Here is a 20,580-nt window from a genome sequence, read left to right as displayed (position 1 = left end):
TATATGAAGCCGCCTTTAGAATCGTGGAGCTGCTTCGTGCAACAATCACTCAAACTCCGGCTGATTTCTTTTTTAGCACAGCGAGTGATTTGTCCAAATCATTGCCATATTTTCATAGAACAGTAAAGATTGACAACAGTTACTATGGGAAGTTCCTCCAGCTCCTGTCAATATGCTCGCTTCCTACTACTTTCACCAATCCGTTCATTATTGCTCTGCTCTTGATTACACAATTCCTACTACAGCTAAACGGAAATGGTGGTAAGTAAATTGCAGCATCGGTCTCCTATTGCACTGCTTTTTCTGGACTGCCTGTTGGCTCTGTGTCCTTTCTGCCAAGAAGTATTTGACTTTATCCTTCACTAGTTTTCTGTGCACACTTACTCTTTGCTTCCTGCTGGATCCACTATCTCAAACAGTTTTTTTGTTTTTTTTTAAGCTGTGTATGAAATCTTGCTTAAAAAATAACTTGGTGTATGAGAGGATGACGAGTAATATTGTTCAGGGAATGAGGATAATCCGGGCTTTCTCCATGCCACGTGTGATGCTCTGAGCGCGGCTGCTTGAAAGCAAAACAAAGGTTTTCTGTAACATCAATCCATATCACATGTCATATGCGTACAGCCAAATCACTTGGTATTTAGTCATTGTTCTTGTTTAACTAGGTTCGGTGTTAACTGTATGCGCCCTGTGATGAAAGCAGATATCTCTCGTCATGAAATAAGACACAGAAAGATATTTGATGTAGAGTGACTCAGCTCAGAGAATGGATACCACCTCATGAACTCCTTGGTGAATGTATCCAAGTGTTGTATAGTTGAATTACTTCTTGCTCCGTTTTGTTCACTTTAGTTGGTTTCAAATTGAAGCCCTTTTTCCTTTTGACATAAGGGCACACTTGGGCGTTGACTAAGGTCCAGGTCAGGGTGTTTTGGCAAAATGCTTATAGGCTCCATAACCACCATCGTGGTTATAATGGCCTCTTTTGTGGCCATGAGCATTACTTTGCTGCATGAATATGGCCAGTCTACCACTGTGTACCACTTACTGTAAAGTGGCTTTGAAAAAGTTTCGTTTATACCCCAATGCTTCATTCGAACTAAGAATCCGGCCATGTGAGAATCTTGAATAGAAGCATCACAAAGATTTTTTAGAGTTTTTTTTTTTCTTGAAGTGGATTTCCACCCAGAATGGCTATGTATTAGTAAATCGGTAATTGGAACAGGAAACACGGTTTATTACTTTATCATATACAAAGATAATTGTGGTTTCTTTTTAAATTGCAAAAGAAATAGTCAGCACATCCACCAAAATCAAAGATGCAGTAATGAATGCAGTAACAGAAACACATGCTTCAGCACTCGTGCAATTTTATTCAGATATTGTTAAATGCACAAGTGTTTTTACTGACTGCATAAAATGTCAAGGTTTTTAGCACCTATTGTGATCTAAACATGTAGGCTCATCCACCATGTCCAAGCGAACCTAATTGGAAAGGTTCCAAAGATTCACTTAGACGTGGCGGATGGGCCAACATGTTTTGATCACAATAGGTGCTAAGAACCTTGTGTTTTTATGTGATTTAGTATGAAACCGTCTAATTTTATTCAGATGTGCATGAACTCTGAAGTGTGTGTTCTGTTTTTAAAGCAAGGTGGACTGTTTTTGTAAAAGCAATGAAAGTGGAGCCATACTGGTTGGCAGTTTTGGGGAAAAAAATGGCTGCCGCAACTGAATAGAAAAAATTCAAAGATCCATTTAAGTAAAAGAAACCTGTGATTTGTATTATTGTTCTTGAGAAGGTCCAGGTGATAGGCAAGAGGTGTCCTGTGGGAACCTTAATCTTGAAGGACTATTTCCACCCTGTTTACTGTCTGTTTTGTAATCCTGTCCAGCCAAAAATCTATGGAGAGATGGCCACATATGTGGCTCTTTTTTGCAGTGTAAGGTAGTAATTGGCTCTCTAACTCCCATAGCCTTCAATGGACAGGGCCACATGTATATGTGACTGCAATAGGGAGTTAGATGGGGCATGGGACCCTTTCAAATGTTGCATTGCAGGGCCTTCACAACAACATTAATCGAGCTTTATGCCTATAATATCATAAAACAGACAGATATTGCTGCTTTTTACATGCATCAAATTTAATGTTTTTTTTTTTAATGCAAATAGCTTCCAAACTACATTACTTGTAATTGTCTTGTTTAGATTATAGTAGGACTGAAGGGAAGTTGATATTCTGTTTACAGTGGAGGAATATCTGCTCCAAGTATTATGTGGTCATGTTGACTTGATAAAGAAATGTCTACGTATTTCTGTTTGTGTATGCACCAAATGTCAACATTTACTGAGACATCACGCTCACTCTTTATGTGGTAAGATTTCATTCTGTGGCTACAATCTTAAGGGAAATGTATTCATTTTCGTGACTTTCTCCTACAATTTATTTTCGGCAAATGCACTATATAAACTGGAAAAGAAAGATTGGTAGCAGTTTTATTATGTTGCAAACCATTATAGTAAAATGGTGGATTAGTTTCTGGTCCACAACAGGAACTAGATAAAGTTATTCTACAAGTTACATAAGCCCATTTCAACAGGTAGCATAAGTAGTGACTTAATACACTGGTATACTGTTCTGTTTCTGCACTGCTTTACTCCAAAAGTTGGTTTGGGGGATCAGGGGTGAGCTCAGTGATTTGCACCTCCTACCCTTATATACCACCATAAACATATTGTAATCTTGGTGTAGATTAATACATTTCATTTGAGGAACACTTATTACTTGTGTTTTATGCAAGCCTCTCATAATACCTAAATTGTTAGTCTACAAGTGGTTGGAGGCTCTCGACTGACTTAGTATTTTTGCTGCTTTTATTGAACGTGATCAAGATTAGAAAAGACATTTGCTAAGAAATTGATTTTATTAGAGTTGGGAAAGAGAAGTTCCCCTCACAGAGTGGCAGATTTTTGGACGCATGCTAATCTATGGACAGTGCATGGCCCTATTATATGCCTATGAGGACATGCGCATTGATGTTTTTTCACATGTGCCAGTGGTCTGCTTGAAAAAAAAGTTACGGCATGTTCTATTCCTTTCTGTTTCATGGCTGAGAAATAGGACATGGTAATGCATGTCCGTGTGCTGCCTCTGCATAAATCAGACAGCACACAAACTTGTGTCTATCTACTGTCCGAAGCGAATTGCACCTGAGCCTCTTGGATGTGACACATATTCACAGCTAGTGTGCCCCTAGCCTAATGCATGAGATAAAGGTGATCAACTGCAGACTACATTTCGAATAGGTTAGCTCTCCAAGAATAAGAGCTCGTTCACATAATTGGAGGTTCTGTTTGGAACCCATTGCTAGTTTCCGCTACAAAATGGGATGAAATGGTGCAGCAATCTGCACTATTTCATGCTGCAAATGCCAGCAAAATACCAAGTTGCAGGCTGGAAATCGAACTGTTCTGCCAAGGTTGTAGGCTTACCCCTTGAGAACAAGCTCAACAGTTGGAATTTGCTGTGCTTCTATTGGTGGTAATCTTGCTATTTCCTGGAAAGTGTGTTTTCGTCCGCTTATTGCTGCAAAGGAATATATTGAGGAAGAGATTTGATCACATTTAGTCCTCATATTCACTAGCTAAACGGAACTGCGGATTTCCGCCGCGGAATCCGCAGCGGATTTTGCCCATAGGGAATCATTGGCCATCCGCAGTCCATTAAATTGATTTTTGCACCCGCGGATGGCATTTTAAAAGAATTGCGTATTTTTCCTGGCGTCATCCTGACGGCAGACATCCTGACGGCAGACATGGAGGTTGCACCTTGACCTTGTAGAGACTTCAAAAGGCTCCTCCTGCCTCCCATTCACCAGTGCTTCCTGTCCCTACAGGGACATGCAAGAGGTGCTCCCTCCAGGGAGCTACAGGATAACACCGGGATTGACGGTCCACGGGGCCGCTTCCCCTCTCACCTTCTTCCAAAAGGAATCTGCTGACAGTGGGGCTGACGGTCCACAGGGCTGCTTCCCCGCTCATCTCCCCTCCGGAGAGTCAGCGCGGTCCAGGAACACGGCGGGCCACGGGTCTGACCGCCCGGGGATCACCACCGCAGCGCATCGGAGCGGCGGACCAGAGGTCCCTGAGTCCACTCCTGCATCGTGCACGGGGCTCCGTGCAGCGTCTTCCAGCCGGGGAGAGCGGCGGGCCATAGGCTCAGATGCCTCTCTCCTCCAGGCACGCCGGCGCAGCCGTGCGCAACGTCGGGGGGCGTAGCCAATGACGTGGCGTGAGGCGGTGACGTCAGATGCTGTCAGCTGACCCGGACAGCGGGAGATTTAAAAATGGAGACCCCCAGCAAGCTTCCACTGACAGCATACCTTCAGAGAAGGATTTATCCGTCTGCCTGATCCTGTCTACACTTCTGGCAAGTATGACTACAAAGGAATCAGAGATGGAAGCCCTGCAAACCGTAAGTGTGACTTGCTGCAGGAATGTTATGCCCAGGAATTTAGCATTGTGTAGGGGTTCTTCCCTTATGTGCATGCATGTGTCTTTTGCAGGACAGGGAATCCACCCGGTCTAAGCAGGACCTTAGGAAAAAGTACAAGAAATGCGCCCTGTGCCTCAAAAAATTAGATGAGGCGTACAAAAAACCGCTATGCCAGGACTGTACTTCCAAGATCCTTATGGATGAACAGGCCGCATTTAGGGAGGATATTAGATCCCTAGTCAGGGAGGAGGTCTGGGCATCGATCTCCAGTCTCCCCCCAGCCTAGCGGGAAAGAAGGGCCACTAAAAGAGCGAGCCACATACTGCTGTCGAGCTCAGACTCTGAGCAATCCCTGGGTGACCTGTCAGACGGCGAACTCTTGGACCGTCCCTCTGACACCAAGGATGAGAATAAGAAGTACTATTTCTCATCCGGGGACCTGGATGACCTGATCAGAGCCGTCAGGGATACAATGAAGCTAGAGGATGTGGTCGAGCCGAGGTCCGTACAGGACGACATGTTCGGCGGGCTCAGGCCAAGGAATCGCATCGTGTTCCCAGTCAATGATACTTTAAAAAAAGTAATCATGCATGAATGGGCTAGTGCAGACAGACATCTCTACCTGTCCCGCGAGTACAAAGAAAGACTCCGCTTCACGGAGGAAGATGTGAGTGTCTACAAAGAGGTCCCCAAGGTGGGCGCACAAGTGGCCAGAATGGCAAAAAAGACAGCCCTGCCATTTGAGGACTCCTCACATCTTAAAGACCCGATGGACAACAGGGTTGATGCATTGATGAAACGGGCCTGGCAAACGACGGCCTACACGCTGGAGTCCAACATCGCAGGGACTTCCGTGGTGAGGTCGATGTTCCTCTGGTTAGGGGAACTAGACGACCAAATTAAGCAGAAGGCCCCCAGACAGGCGTTACTGGAATGTATGCCTTTACTAAAATCAGCAACAGGCTTCCTAGCAGACGCATCCGCCAAGTCCATGAGGCTGGCGGCCAGAAGCGCCGCATTGTCCAACATGGCCAGGAGGGCAGTCTGGTTAAAAACGTGGAAGGCAGATTCGGCCTCCAAAGGAAGATTGTGTTACATCCCCTTTCATGGCCAGCACATTTTTGGCGCGGATTTGGAGGAGATCCTAAAAAGAGCCACAGACAAAACCCACAGTTTCCCGGATCAAGCCAGAACGGGATTTCCCTACAAACGCCAGCCATCCTTCAAGCCATACCGGGGCAAAGGAAAGACGGGGCGCTGGTCCTACCCCAAAGGAGGCAGGGGTAAGATAAAAATAACCCCTACCCCTATAGAAGAGTACCAGGTGGGGGGCAATCTATTGAACTTTTCCCAAGAATGGCAAGAGATTACAGATAACCCGTGGGTCCTGCAGCTCATAGCCCAGGGGTACAGGATAGAATTCTTCACCCGGCCCCCCAATTTCTTCAGAATCACCCCCACACAATCCCCTGCAATGCAGGACATCTTTAAAGATGAAATCTCTAAGCTGCTGCAAATGGGGGCGGTAGTTCGGGTCCCCACAGTAGAGCAGGGCCAGGGATTCTACTCGCCTCTATTTTTGATAAAAAAAGCCAAACGGCAGTTTTCGGATGATTCTTAATCTGAAGGGCCTGAATAAATTTATTACCTACAAAAGGTTTAAAATGGAGACAGTCCGGTCAGCGGTAACCCTGATCGAAAGAGGAGACTTTGAGTACCGTCGACCTAAAAGATGCGTACTACCATGTCCCAGTCCTGCCAGAACACCATAAATACCTGAGGTTTGCCATCAGAATAGGGAGTTGGGTACGCCATTTTCAGTTTCAGTGCCTACCCTTTGGCATCTCTACAGCACCCCGAATATTCTCTAAAATAGTGGCAGAGATGGTGGCGCATCTCCATGTAGCAGGTATAAATATCATCCCGTACCTGGACGACTTCCTGGTTATCGCCTCCTCATCCAAGATCCTCAGAGACAATACCAGCAGAGTCATCTCTGTTTCAGAGATTGGGGTGGATAGTTAACTTCCCCAAGTCTAGTCTTCTCCCCGAGACACGGAAAACCTTCCTGGGGGTGCAGATAGACTCAGTATCTCAGACCTTGTCTTTGCCTCCACCCAGACAGGAAAGTCTTAGACTGGCAGCACAGGAGGGCGGCCAGAAGAAGCAAATGGCAATTAGGGATGCAATGAGGCTCCTGGGCCTCATGACCTCCTGCATTGGCATTATCCCTTGGGCCCAGGCGAACTCCAGAACACTACAGAGAGCCATCCTGGGTAACTGGGATGGGACACCCATCTCCCTGGATAGGAGGATGCCCATGTCATCTGTCTTAAGGTCCCTCCGCTGGTGGCGGTCAACCGACACTCTAGAAGCTGAGTCCCCATGGGTGGCAGAACCCTTCATCACTATAGTAACCGATGCGAGCCAGTCTGGCTGGGGAGCGCAAGTGGGGCAGCGCCTGCTCCAGGGTGAGTGGTGACCGACGCTGCGTGCCCAGACATCGAATTTCAGAGAACTTAGGGCCATCTGGGAAGCGCTTCACAGATCCCAGGATATCCTAAAAAAGAGACACATAAAAGTCTTCTCTGATAATGTGACCGCCGTTTCACTTATTCGCCACCAGGGGGGCACCAGAAACGTTCATCTGCTGAAACTAACAGCCTGGATCTTCAGATAGGCCGAGACCACGGTACAATCCCTGACAGCGGTCCACCTCAAAGGGTCCCAGAACCCGACAGCCGACTTCCTCAGTCGAAAACGCCTGGACCCCGGAGAATGGTCGCTGAATCAAGAGGAGTTCCGTCTTTTTGCAGAAACCTGGGGCAGTCCACAGGTGGACCTGTTCGTGACCAAAAAAAACTCAAAATGCCCCGCCTTCTTTTCCCTAGATCCGAGGGACAGGGCCGAGGGGTTAGATGCCTTTTCCCAGAGTTGGGATTTCAGTCTGGCATACGGCTTTCCCCCCACACCCCTGATCCCGAGGGTTCTTCAGAAGGTCCAGCAGAGCAACATCACGCTGATCCTAATCGCTCCACACTGGGAAAACAGGGCATGGTTTCCGGTACTCCTAAAACTCGCCATCACGGAACCAATCCGCCTTCCACCCAGGAAGGATCTCCTAACGCAGGGCCCAGTTCTGTGCCCCAACTTAGAGAGACTGAACCTCGCGGTCTGGATATTGAGGAACAGACGCTACTGAGACAAGGTCTGTCCTCTAGGGTCATCGCGACGTTACGCCAGTCCCGAAAACCCGTGACCTCAGCTATCTATAATAAAATCTGGAAAAGATTCTCCTCCTGGAGGGGGCTGGAAGTCTCCAATCTCGACACTTCAGTGGCGGAGATTTTGGATTTCCTCCAGGAGGGTCTAGACAAAAACCTGAGACCGGGAACCCTGAAAGTGCAGGTATCAGCACTCTCGGCCATTCTAGATCAGCCCCTAGCGAATCATAGACTAATCCGCAGGTTTATGAAAGCGGCAGAAAGAATGAGGCCAGTTAGCCGTAGTATCGTCCCTCCATGGGACCTAAACTTAGTCCTCCAAAACCTGTGCAAAGATCCCTTTGAGCCTATCGAGCAGATACCAATTAGGTTCCTCACTTTTAAAACTGTGTTCTTGGTAGCTATCACAACGGCAAGGCGCGTGAGCGAGCTCCAGGCCCTATCTTGTAAGACACCTTACCTATTAGTCCAGGACGATAGGGTCATACTAAAAACAGACCTTCTTTCTCCCAAAGGTAGCCTCAAAATTCCATAGACAGCAAGAAATTATTCTCCCATCCTTCTGTCAAAATCCCCAAAACGATAGGGAAAGAGACTACCATACCCTGGACGTAAGGAGGGCCATTTTATGCTACTTAGAGCAGACCTCATCCTTCAGAAAGGCTGATTTTGTCTTTTTGTCCAATTCCAGGGACCAGGCAGAGGAAGAGCGGCTTCTAGAAGATCCATTAGCCGCTGGATAAAATCCACCATCCAGCAGGCCTACTCTTCCTGCAACAGAACTATCCCGGAAGGACTCAAGGCCCATTCAACCAGGGCAGTATCCTGCTCCTGGGCAGAGAGGGCTATGGCGACGCCGGACCAAATTTGTAAGGCAGCTACATGGTCCAACCTGCACACCTTCGCAAAACACTACAGGCTGAATACGGACCTCTCCTCCGATCTCTCTTTCGGGAGAAAGGTCCTGCAAGCAGTGGTCCCTCCCTAGAGAGTTAATCTGGTATACTCCATGTCTGCCGTCAGGATGACGCCGGGAAAAGGCAGTGAATTTCTTACCGAAAATTCCTTTTTTCCGAGTCATCCTGACGGCACGTATTTCCCTCCCAAAAATTCACACGATTATTTCTACGTCTATGCGGGCACGAACCAGTAGCCCAGAGGCTCCTATGTTGGACATTTCTGTTTTATGCAGTAAATTTGTGCATATTTCCTTTGTTTAATCCGGGTAAACTACCCTCTTATTGTTTGTGTTAAAAAAAAAAACAAAAAAAAAACTAACCATGTTAATTTCGTCTCGGAGCAATAAAAATCTTCCTTGGTTAACCACGACATGTCCATGTAAGTAATTTAGAAGACACTGGTGAATGGGAGGCAGGAGGAGCCTTTTGAAGTCTCTTGCTTCCTGTCCCTACAAGGTCAAGGTGCAACCTCCATGTCTGCCGTCAGGATGTCTGCCGTCAGGATGACTCGGAAAAAAGGAATTTTCGGTAAGAAATTCACTCCCTTCATGCGCGGGGGAAAAACGCGGCATGCTCCATTCTGCCGTGGATTCTGCGCGGATCGTCAACATTGCTATCACATTGATAGCAATGTGTGCGGATATCTGCATGCAAAAAAAATACCATTTAAAGCAAATCCGCTGTGGTACTCCGCGGCAGATTCTGCACGGATTGTATTTTTCAAGTGGACATGAGGCCTTAGTATCTTTTGAAAAGGTCTTGTACTGTAAACAAGAAAAGCATTTTCTATATGTTTTATATGTCCGATTATAAATTGCCGATGAAACTTTTATTCTAGGGCTAGGAAATAAAGGGTCTATGTTCTCTGCGATTTTTGTGAGAGACTGTACATCTCCATGTTGCATTCTTTTGTGAGACTCGCACAAACATAGGACATGCTGCAAACTTTCCGCCTTGCAGTATCCCTGCAAGAGAAAAATCGCCTATGCAAACAATGCGGTCTATTTTTATGTGGTTCGCGCGCAAATATTGGTTGTGTAAATATGGCCTAATAGTACAAACTTAGACTTAAGTTTATCATAGTGGCTCTGTTGAATCTTAAGACTGACTAATCTAACTTCATACCACCTGTTATTTGGTTTAGTGGACAACAAAAATTGCACCTTTTGGGGGGGGGGGGGGGGGGGGCTCAATATTTGGCGCACAGTTTCACATTTAGGCCATGCTCCGGTTTCTAGGAAGGAATGTCCCTTTTGTCAAACACAATGAAAAAAGTGTCTTAATGTGGAGCAAAGCATTTTTGACACCATTTTCAATAGTGAAGAAGCCCCACTGACTTGGACCAGTTTTACGTGGCCGTATTTTGCATTAGTGTTTGTGAGCCAAAATCAAGATTAAAGCAAACACAAAGAATTGGATTAATGGGAAGATGTGCACCTCCTTCAGATTTCGGAATCACTCCTGGCATTGGCTTGTGATGCAAAGTACTGACCAAAATACTATTGTGTGAAAGGGGCATTAAAGAGAAAATGTAAAGTTTGACAGATGCAGGTTTCATGCTTGTACATTTAAATTGAGGAAATATGTTGCTGACCTCATTCTTTCCAATGCTATCTTTTGGGTAGCTGACATTAAAAATGTGGTTGTATAGGATTAGACTTACATAGGTGTTTTCTACTATAAGCACTAATGCACCTGTCCACAGGTTGTGCATGGTATCGGCACAATTAAAGGGGTATTCTAGGCTTTTTACTATTGATGACCCATCGTCAATAGTTGATTGGCGAGTATCCGAGGTTTGGGATATCTGCTGATCCGCTATCAGTGCTTTTGACAGGATGTTTTCATTGGCGGTCAGGGAGGGAGTAGTAATGCATGGCTTCACCCCTCATTGTTCCCATTGATTTTAATAGGAGTGAAGCAGTCCTATTACTAGCTTTGAGTCTCAATTTACAGTCCATGTAACATGGAAATTCTGTATTCTATTTTAGTTAATCAAAGATGTTACTTAAAGCGAAGGGCGTAGCTAAAGGCTCATGGGCCTGGGTGCAAAAGTTCTCTTTGGGGGGCCCACCCCTAACTTCCTTTAGGCCTCATGTTCACTAGAAAAATACAATCCATGCAGAATCTGCTGCAGATTTCCACAGCAGATTCCGCACGAATTGCTTTAAATGTTGTTTTTTTTTCATGCGGATATCCGCACCCATTGCTAGCAATGTGATAGCAATGTTGCCGATCCGCGCGGAATCCGCGGTAAAATAGAGCATGCCACGTTTTTTCTCCTATGCGTGAAAAACGCAAATCTATTAAAATGCCATCCGCGGGTGCAAAATTCAGTCGACCGCGGATGGCCAATGATTCCCTATGGGCAAAATTGAATGCGGATTCCGCAGTGGAATCTGCAATTCAATTTTGCTAGTGGACATGAGGCATTAACCCCTTAGTTGAAGCCACTGGTGCTGAGCCCTAATGCAAAATCTGTAACAAGGCTTCACAATTATAATGCTTCATTTACAGTACTGGCCCTTCTTATGGGGATGGGTTTTTATGGTCCCCCTGAGGTTCCAGGTTTCTGCTGTGACTGCGCCCTCTGCTATAGCTACTCCCCTGGAAGTTCGTGGTTATTGTGGCAAGTTGTAGCTGAAATAAGGTTTTACTCTAGAGGGCTGCTGCAGCTTTTCTGTATTGTGATGCACATGTACAAAAGAACTGTGCTTCTGTGCATTGTACAAATCTGACCCGCACTTCTAGTGTACAAGGTCAGCCTGACATCATATGGCAAGAACACTGCCAGATTGCATTGTTTGAAGTGGAATTAGCTGAGGTGGCTCACATGCACTCACAAAAGCTGTTGTTACCAACGGGATGTGTGTATGTGGGCAAACTTTCCTATTCAGTTCTTGCAGCCTCGGCCTACAACCTGCTCAGTGAGGTCAGCATTGCACTAATGTGTCTTACAACATCTTACTGCACAAGTCAGTGACTCAGCTATTAATTAGCCCCGGTCTGCTGCTGTTTGTTGAAAATGCCAAGTTATAGTCATCTTGAAATAATTTTTGAGATCCAGCTATGAAGACGCTGGCATTCACATGCTGCAAGTAGAGAGGTGTGGTTGAGACTTTCTAAAATAGTATTTCATGTACGTATGAATGAACTGTGAAAATGAAAACTGTGAGGAAGGCGGAAGGGTTTGTGCGCTTACTAAGTTTGTAAAAGAACATAATTTACTTAGGGTAAACTACTGATTAACAGATAGAAATGGGCTCCTACAAGTGTTGTACATACTGTGTCTCTTACGGCCATGTCAGATGAGCATTGCTCATTGTGTCCATTCCAGTATGACAGGAACCCAGTATTTTAATTGGTTGATAATCCTACATTAAACAGACAATTATAGAGTGACTGCAGTAAGTATATAACCTCACCCCTGTGCTGTTTGCAAAGACTTTTATGACCTCACACGGAGTCATAACTGTCTTTTGTTATAGACCTCTATCACTCTGCATGCCAAAAGTGAGGCCACATGTTCTCCACTAAATGGTATTTTTTTTTTTTTTTGCATAGAATCGCAGTTTCACAAAAGTGCAGTATGGGCCTATAGAATTATACACTGACATGCCAAAAGTCATGGGACATAAAGTAATATCGTGTAGAGAACCCCTGTAGCCCAGCAAAGTGCATCAACTTACTTGGCATCGATTCCAAGAGTGGACAGAAGATGTCTGGAAGGATGTTGAGCCACACTGTATGAATAGCCACCTATAGCTCTGTGGTATTTGTAGCTGCAGGATCTCTGGTTTGAATAGACCACATCTGATAAATGCTGGATTGGGCTCATATCGGGTGAATGTGCAGGCCACATCATTTGTAGGAACTCTCCAGAGTGCACCTCAAACTAATTCTGGACAGTTTCGGCCTTATGGCATGGTGCACAATCCTGCTGGATTATTCCATCATTGTGGGGGTTAACGATGAGCGAGCATACACGCTAAGGGCAAATACTCGAGCCAGTATTCTCCTTAGCGAGTACCTGCCCGCTCGTGAGAAAATATTCGGGTGCCGGCGGGGGTGAGCAGGAGGGAGCCGGGGGGGAGAAGAGAAAGAGATATCCCCCTCCGCTCTCCCCCGCCGGCACCCGAATCTTTTCTCACGAGTGGGCAGGTACTCGCTAAGGACAATACTCGCTCGCGTATTTGCCCTTAGCAAGTATGCTCAGTCATCTCTAATGGGGGTACATGAAGTCCTTTAAAGAACTGCAAATGGTCACCAAGCAGTGAAACATAGTGGGCACCAGTCAATGACGTGTTTAGGCGGACCCGTGGACCCAACCCATGCTATGAGAACCCACCGCACACCAATATAGAACCACCACCAGCCTGCACAGTTCCTTGTTGACAACTGTGGTCCTTGGCTTCATGGGGCCTGCAGCACACACAAACTCTACCATCAGCCCAAAACAATTGGTACTGTGACTCATCAGTACCGTGACTCTGTTAACTGGGTGTAATCTTTTTGATTGCATCGTAGAGGCATGTTTAGTGGTCAACAAGAGGTCCACTACACACAAGTAACCCCTGAGAACTTTTTTTATAGGCCAAGGGGGGGAACCACTTTTAGGGCCTCGGGTGGCAGGACGATTCATCTAATCACACCATAACTCTAATTATTTGCATATTTACCTAAGATGTAAGGCTGAATGCACACGGGCGGAAATTCCGTGGTGGGATTTCCCGCAGAGTTTCCGCCCGTGCCTGCTGCCTTAGGATTGCATTATCTAATGCAATCCTATGTACACAGCCGCGATTTAACAGTGTAAAAATACGTGCGGTAAACAAATTACGGCATGTCCTATGTCTGTGTGGGCCTCTGCGAAACGTCATTGGTGACGCGCCGTCTCTGCACTGCGCATGTGCCGGCTGGGCGGGAGTTGGCACAGAGCGGAGCGAGATGCCGGGAGCAGGTGAGCCGCATGTCACTGCAGGACCATGGCTAGCATCTCGCTGTGAGAATTCTCGCAGCGGTATTCGACTCGGCGTTTGCAGGAGGCCTAACTGCATGCTAAAGTTTTGCAGCAAATTGACAACTTCTTCTAGATGTTTTTCTTTTTTTAAAGCAAAAAAAAAAGTGTAAAATCGTGGGAGTCGCTTCCAGTAGGTGTTCATCTAGTAATCGTTTGAACAGCATTGTAATGCTTATGGTACCATAAGGACATTGGCTATAGCTATAGATCTGGTTGGTTAGATAGTTGTGCACTATTCTGTGGTGGTCATCCCTCTTGAACAGAGTTTAGTGGTTAATTTAATTGCTCTTGTCACAATTTTATTCACTTCCTCTTTTTTATGTACATTATCGAAAAGACAAATTAACTTTTTTTTTTAAACATTGTTAAACACACTTGTGTAATATAATGCTATAATTATAGTAAACGTTTAATTCTTTTTATTGAACGTAATAACAGGCTTGAAATATTGTGCAAAAAATGGTAAGCTATCTTTAGCACTACAATTAAACTGACAAATCGGGCAGATGTAGCAATAGTCTGTATATGTCACCACTGACCCCATGTTAAGAAGAGAAGAGTTAAAGGAGCTGTCTCACTTCTAGCTGTTTAGCTGCAGGAAGCAGACAGCTCCTTGCGTTGCTCAGTGGCGCATGTTGGTACTGCAGGCTTGGTCCTATTGAAATGAATGGGGCCTAGCCTGTAGTAGCCAACATGGCCACTGTGCAATGTACAAAGCTGTCTGCTTCCTGCAGCATAACGGCTAGAAGTGGGACAACTCCTTTAAAGCAAAGGCTTGCTCTGATCCATACTCCATTTGATGTGCAGTCCATCTGCATGACTTGCTCACTGACCACTTCTTTGTATTACGCTTTTTACTATGGAATATAACCACTTGCATTATAAGGGCGCCTACACACTAGCAATATGTTTCTTGCGATGCTAAAGCGAGTGAAAACGTGAGCCTCGCAGCACTAAGAAAACTCTGCGATATCGCTCATTGTTTTAAATGGGACCGGTGGCAGCAGTGCCGGCCTGATTGAAAGCAATAGGATAGCATCGCGGACTTCTGCCACAGATGTGACAGCTATGGCAGGGGATTCCTACATAGCTGTCACAGCTGTGGCGGACGTCCGCGATGCTATCCCATTGCTTTCAATCAGGCCGGCGCTGCTGTGAAATATAAGCCCTTCCCTGGAAATCATCCCTAGATGGAAAAAAAAGTTTTAAAAAATTTACTCACCTAGAAGAGCCATCCAGCTCTTCTCTCTGGTTCCGGCAGTCATCTTCTGAAGACTAGGGATTGAAAAATCCCCGCCCCTGGAAAGCGCTGGTCCGATTGGCAGAGCGCTCAGCCAATCAGACAGCGCTCAGCCATTAAATGACAGCTGAGCGCTGCCTGTGCTTTGTCAGTGTGCTCAGACAATCAAAGGCAGTGCTCAGCCATTCATTGTTTAGAGTGCCCAAAGGAAATTTTGCTATATCGCTCATTGTTTTCAATGGGGCCGAAGCAGTGCCGGCCCTATTGAAAGCAATGGGATAGCATCGTGGACTTCTGCCAATGCTGTAAAAGCTATGGCAGAGGATTCCTTCGTCCCCGCAGGGATGAAGGAATCCTCTGCCGTAGCTGTCACAGCTGTGGCAGAAGTCCGCAATGTACTCCGTATGTTTTCAATAGGGCTGGCGCTGGCCCCATTGCTGACAATGACTGATATCGCAAAATATTCTTTGCTGTGAGGCTTGAGTGTAAAAAATGCAAATGAGTATGAAACCATTGAAAAATCATTGGTTTCATAATCCTGCGTTTTCACTCGCTCTCGCATCACAAGTAAACAAATCGCTGGAGGGTAGGCGCCCTAATGGTGAGCCCACACAACTGGGATTACTAAGCGTTCTTCTGTTAAATTTCCTCTTCTACTTTTTAGAGTTTCCATTTCTGCATAGATTGCAATAGGAACTAATAAAAACCAGTAAGACCAGGGGTGAGCGAGCAGTAACCCTTTGTACAGCCACTGCATGCCGTCTGCTTTCTTTGGTGAAGTTGCGCTGACTGGGTTTGTGCGTTGCTCGTGTCGATGACTGACATACACAAGCTTGCCTCATTAATAATTGGTAATGAATGCAGCCATTTGGGAGCTGTCTAAAGACATAGCGTTTGTGGAGTAGCAGGTGAAGGATGTGACTAAGCACAGTGACCCATTTTACAGTGAGGTGTACCTCGCCCCTGAGTAGGGAATTGCATCTCTTGCCACTAAAACCGGCTTACCTTCTTGTTTAGAGAGGGCGTTGGTAGCTGAAGCTTTCTGCAAAGACAAGTCCTACGATCCCTGCTCAGTCTGGGTATAATGGAAGGATGTGTCAGCACGTGCACGGTGTTCAGCCCGGAGTATGCTCTGAGCTGATGGGACAATTACTGCTAGCTACAGTATTAATAATTGATGCACCTTTTGTGCTTCTGCTTTAAATTGTGATCTGTGTGCACTCCTGTAACTCCCAACTTTTTATGCATTTTGGGTGGTCTCCATAGAAACTGGGTAGATCTGATCTGCACAAATTGTTTTCGAAATGTATTATGTAACTTGTAAAATGTGCTGAACAATAAACAGGAGGTGATGTAAATATTTGTGATCAGAGGTGAAATCTGAGGCCCCCTGTCCACGGCCGTAACGGAATATCGCTAGTGATATTCCGCCATGGGGGAGCAGAGCTGGCAGCTCTCTGCGGTGAGCCTATCTGACAGGCTCATAGCGGAGAATCGCGGCATGCCGCAATTTGGATCCCACGAGCGGAGAATCGCCAAGATTCTCCGCTCGTGGACAGGGGGCTGCACTTTCCATAGTAATGCTATGGAAAGCGTTCACTGCATTTCCCGCGGCCGGATTATCGCCGCAGGTAACTCAGTGAACTATCGCTTGTGGACAGGCAGCCTAATAGTAATAGGTATATTACTAAGGCTTCATACACACCATTTTATCACTGCTCAGAGTAACTAACTGTTAAGAGCCTTACAGGGATTTTTCTGGCACAAAAAGGAAAGTCTGAAAATGCAGAAAGGGACATCTAAGAAGCCGCAAACCTGTACCTTTTATCTGCCGCTCTGGACTCTCCTCTTCATTCCGTGCAGCCGCCGATCTGCTGCTGTTTACATACATCACTTCCGCATTAAAAACTGCAACAGACTGTTGCCTGCATCTTCCAGCAAGCATAGAGCTTATAGCTCCACCCACATCTCACGGGTCCTGCAACTTACTAGCACCGACCTCCCTCTTACTTGGAGTGCCAGAGAAAGCTGCTGCAGCAGACAGACAGGAGCTTCCAGCACACTCAACTGCACATGAGCATTACAGTGCATTGCTTCTGTTCCTGTTTTCCCATCATGCACTGTTCACAGGATGTTGGAGGCTATGGACAGGGGAGGAAGTAGCAAATGTAGACAAGATGTCAGAGGAAGTGGAGGAACTTTTAAGACAGACGTAACATAGATAGAAAATGAAGAAAGTAGCTAGACCAGGTGCAGTAAACATACTACAAAGTGACATATTAAGAAGATGTACATATAGATTTTAAAATGTTAATCTGTGCCCGGAATACCCCTTTTAGGCCTCCTGCAGACGGCCAGGTTGGATCCCGCTGCGAGATTTCACGCGGTCAAATCGCGGCTGCCTACATAGGATTGCATTATCTAATGCAATCCTATGGCAGCAGGCATGGGTGGAAATTCTCAGGAAATACCACCGCGGAATTTTCGCCCGTGTGCATTCAAAGGAGTTGTCCCACTTCTAGCCATTTTGCAGCAAGAATCAGACGGCTCTGCACATTGTGCAGTGGCCCAGGTTGGTACTACAGTCTGAGTTACATTTACTTCAATATGACTCAGCCTGTAGTACTAACCTGGGCCACTGTGCAATGTATGGAGTTGTCTGCTTCATGCAGCAAAAAAACTGGAAGTGGGACTTTGCCTTCAGTATTTCACCCGTAGACCTCTATGGGGCTTTACTGTACTTCTGTATTTGTGTTTTTGAAACCAAGTTTAGTGGTTAATTCGGATTGCTCTTGTCACAATTTTATTTACTTCCTCTTTCACTTTTATATATGCATTATTGCAAAAACAAATTTAACTTTTTTTATTTTGAATATTAATTGTTAAACACACTTGTAATGCTATAATTACAGTGAGTACTTCATTATTTTTATTGAACATAATAACAGGCTTGGAATATTGTACAAAAAATTCTTAAATTATCTATAGCACTCCAATTAAAAGGACTAATTAGAGAGGATTTAGCAATATTCTGTACGTATGTCACCACTGTGAACAGATATAGCTATAATTCATCAGCTGATCCCTTGTTTAGAAGAGAAGAGTTAAAGGGGTTGTCCCACTTCTAGCCGTTTTGCTACAAGAGGAAGAGAGCTCTGTACATTGCGCAGTGACGTGGATTGGTATTGCAGGCTGAGTCCCATTCACTTGAATAGAACCCAGCTTGCAGTACCAATCCAGGCCACTGAACAATGTATGGAGCTGTCTGCTTCCTGCAACAAAATTGGCTAAAAGTGAGATGATGCCTTCAATATTCCACCCATAGATTTCTATGGGGTGTTACCTTACCTCCTGCATTTGTGTTCTTGAAACAGACATGCAGTAGTTCTTGTTATGGCATGATCCATTCGACAATGTATTAGGAAGCTTTTCACCCCTAGAAGCGCCATTTGTAGCCCCATAGCGTGGTGCATGAAATGCCTCTAGTTCCATAGTATGCTGTGTATGGAATCTGTCTTTTTTCATGCCTTGCACTGCACCTAGAGTACGAACTAAACAAGCTATAAATGTTATTTTCGAACTCCACCAGGTACAAACCTTATTTGCAGCTACAGGAATCGTTTGTTGGAGGTGAATCTGCAGGTCATTAAATTCCAGGATTCACCTCTTCATTCTGCATTGTGGATGTTTATTTAATGTGTTCAATAACTGACATGAATTGTACAACTGTTTTATGTCTTACTAGCTTACCCATCGCGCGTTGCTGCGAAGACAGACAGACATACATTCATTCGTTTTTATATGTCTAGATAACAACCAATCACAGCGCAGCTTTCATGTTACCTCAGTGGTATAATATATAACAACCAATCACAGCGCAGCTTTCATGTTACCTTAGCAGTATAAAATATAACAACCAATCACAGCGCAGCTTTCATGTTACCTTAGCAGTAAGAGAAATAACAACCAATCACAGCGCAACTTTTATTCTGCCTCAGCAATATAAAAAATAGCAACCAATCACAGCGCAGCTTTCATGTTACCTCTGCGGTATTATATATAGCAACCAATCACAGAGCAGCTTTCATGTTACCTCAGTGGTATAATATATAACAACGAATCGCAGCACAGCTTTCATGCAACCTCAGTAGTATAAGTAGTAGCCACCAATCACAGCACAGCTTTCATGTTACCTCAGCAGTATAAGAAATAGCAACCAATCACAGCACAGCTTTCATTTTACCTCAGCATTCTCAATATCCAGCAATTGTCTTGCGAAACGTTTGGCGGATGCATCATTTTCTGGTTGAACACGCATCCCGTTGCTCGTAATGCCTTTTGGTTTCGTGCTTGAGATGGAAATCAAATGATCTTTATCTAGGGGGCATAACTGTCGACGATGCTCGCATGCGTACCACCTATCGTAGGATAGTTGTACTATTCCTATAATCTTCCCAGGAGTGTACTCAGCAACTTACCAAAGTCTCATGGCAATTGGATGAATGGTATAGTAATGCATAAAGGACAGACAGACAGACATACGTTCATTTATATATATCAGGAAGTGAGAGAATTAGATTCTGTACGTAAAATTTGGACGCTAATTGTTTTGCGCTTAGAATTGAATAATCGAGTTGGGACCCATTAGCGTTTATTTATGACATATTCAATGTCCGTGCCAAATTTCAATTTTCTATGTGAGAAAATTACATTCCCTACGTAAAATTTGGACGCTAATTCTTTTGCGCATAGAATTGAATAATCGAGTTGGGACCCATTAACTTTTCCTATTTCTGACATAATCAATGCTCGTGCCAAATTTCAAGTTTCTATGACATTGGGAAGCGAGAAAATTAGATTCCGTACGCAAAATTTGGACGCTAATTCTTTGGCGCTTAGAATTGAATAATCGAGTTCAGACCTATTAATTTTTCCTATTTATGACATAATCAATGCTCCTGCCAAATTTCATGTTTCTACAACATCGGGAAGTGAGAGAATTGGTAGCAATGATGGAAATCAAACGATCTACGTGGGGGGGGCGTAACTGTCGACGCTCGCACGCGCGCCATTTCTCATAGGATAGTTGTACTATGCCTATAATCTTCCCAGGAGTGTACTCAACAACTTCCCAAAGTTTCATGGCGATCGGTTGAATGGTGTAGTAGCGCATAAAGGACAGACACGCATACATTAAATTTTATATATATAGATAAGTTTAGTTACATTGTGTTTGTAATTTTGACTAACCTCCGTTTTCATAAGCTGATGTGGATATTTAAACAAGCGCCGATCACCATGAACGGCACTCGTTTGCCTAATCTTGCACAGGCCGATTTAGACTCCATGCAGGATGAGCAATCTTTCATGCAATTGTTTGCCCCCCCACATAGAGTATTACCATAGTTAATGCATAGTTAATACATCGTTTAGACGGGAAGATGTGCTGCTGACAACATAGCCAATGAAGAAGTGCTTATGGGTACAGCTTTACATAGAATGCTCATTTGCCTATTCATGGAGCTAACAAATGTTCTTGTCAGTCCGTGTAAAGGGACCTTTAGATATAAACGATCAGACCAAATTTTACTAGCAGTCAATGCAGAAATACATGTAATTCCATGGGGTTCACACGCTCTCC

At 44.9% G+C, this 20,580-nt stretch overlaps 1 protein-coding gene across 4 annotated transcripts in view; it reads left to right on the top strand.

The window, feature by feature from the left end:
* The window catches only part of MIDEAS (mitotic deacetylase associated SANT domain protein), an 89,436-nt gene that overhangs the window by 37,193 nt on the left and 31,663 nt on the right, over positions 1 to 20,580 (top strand). The gene's annotated exons all lie outside the window — the stretch shown is intronic.

Source organism: Eleutherodactylus coqui, chromosome 6, assembly GCF_035609145.1.
Source record: "Eleutherodactylus coqui strain aEleCoq1 chromosome 6, aEleCoq1.hap1, whole genome shotgun sequence".
NCBI lineage: Eukaryota > Metazoa > Chordata > Amphibia > Anura > Eleutherodactylidae > Eleutherodactylus > Eleutherodactylus coqui.
The sequence above is the reverse complement of the archived record's forward strand: the minus strand, read 5'-3'. Positions and strand labels throughout refer to the sequence as shown.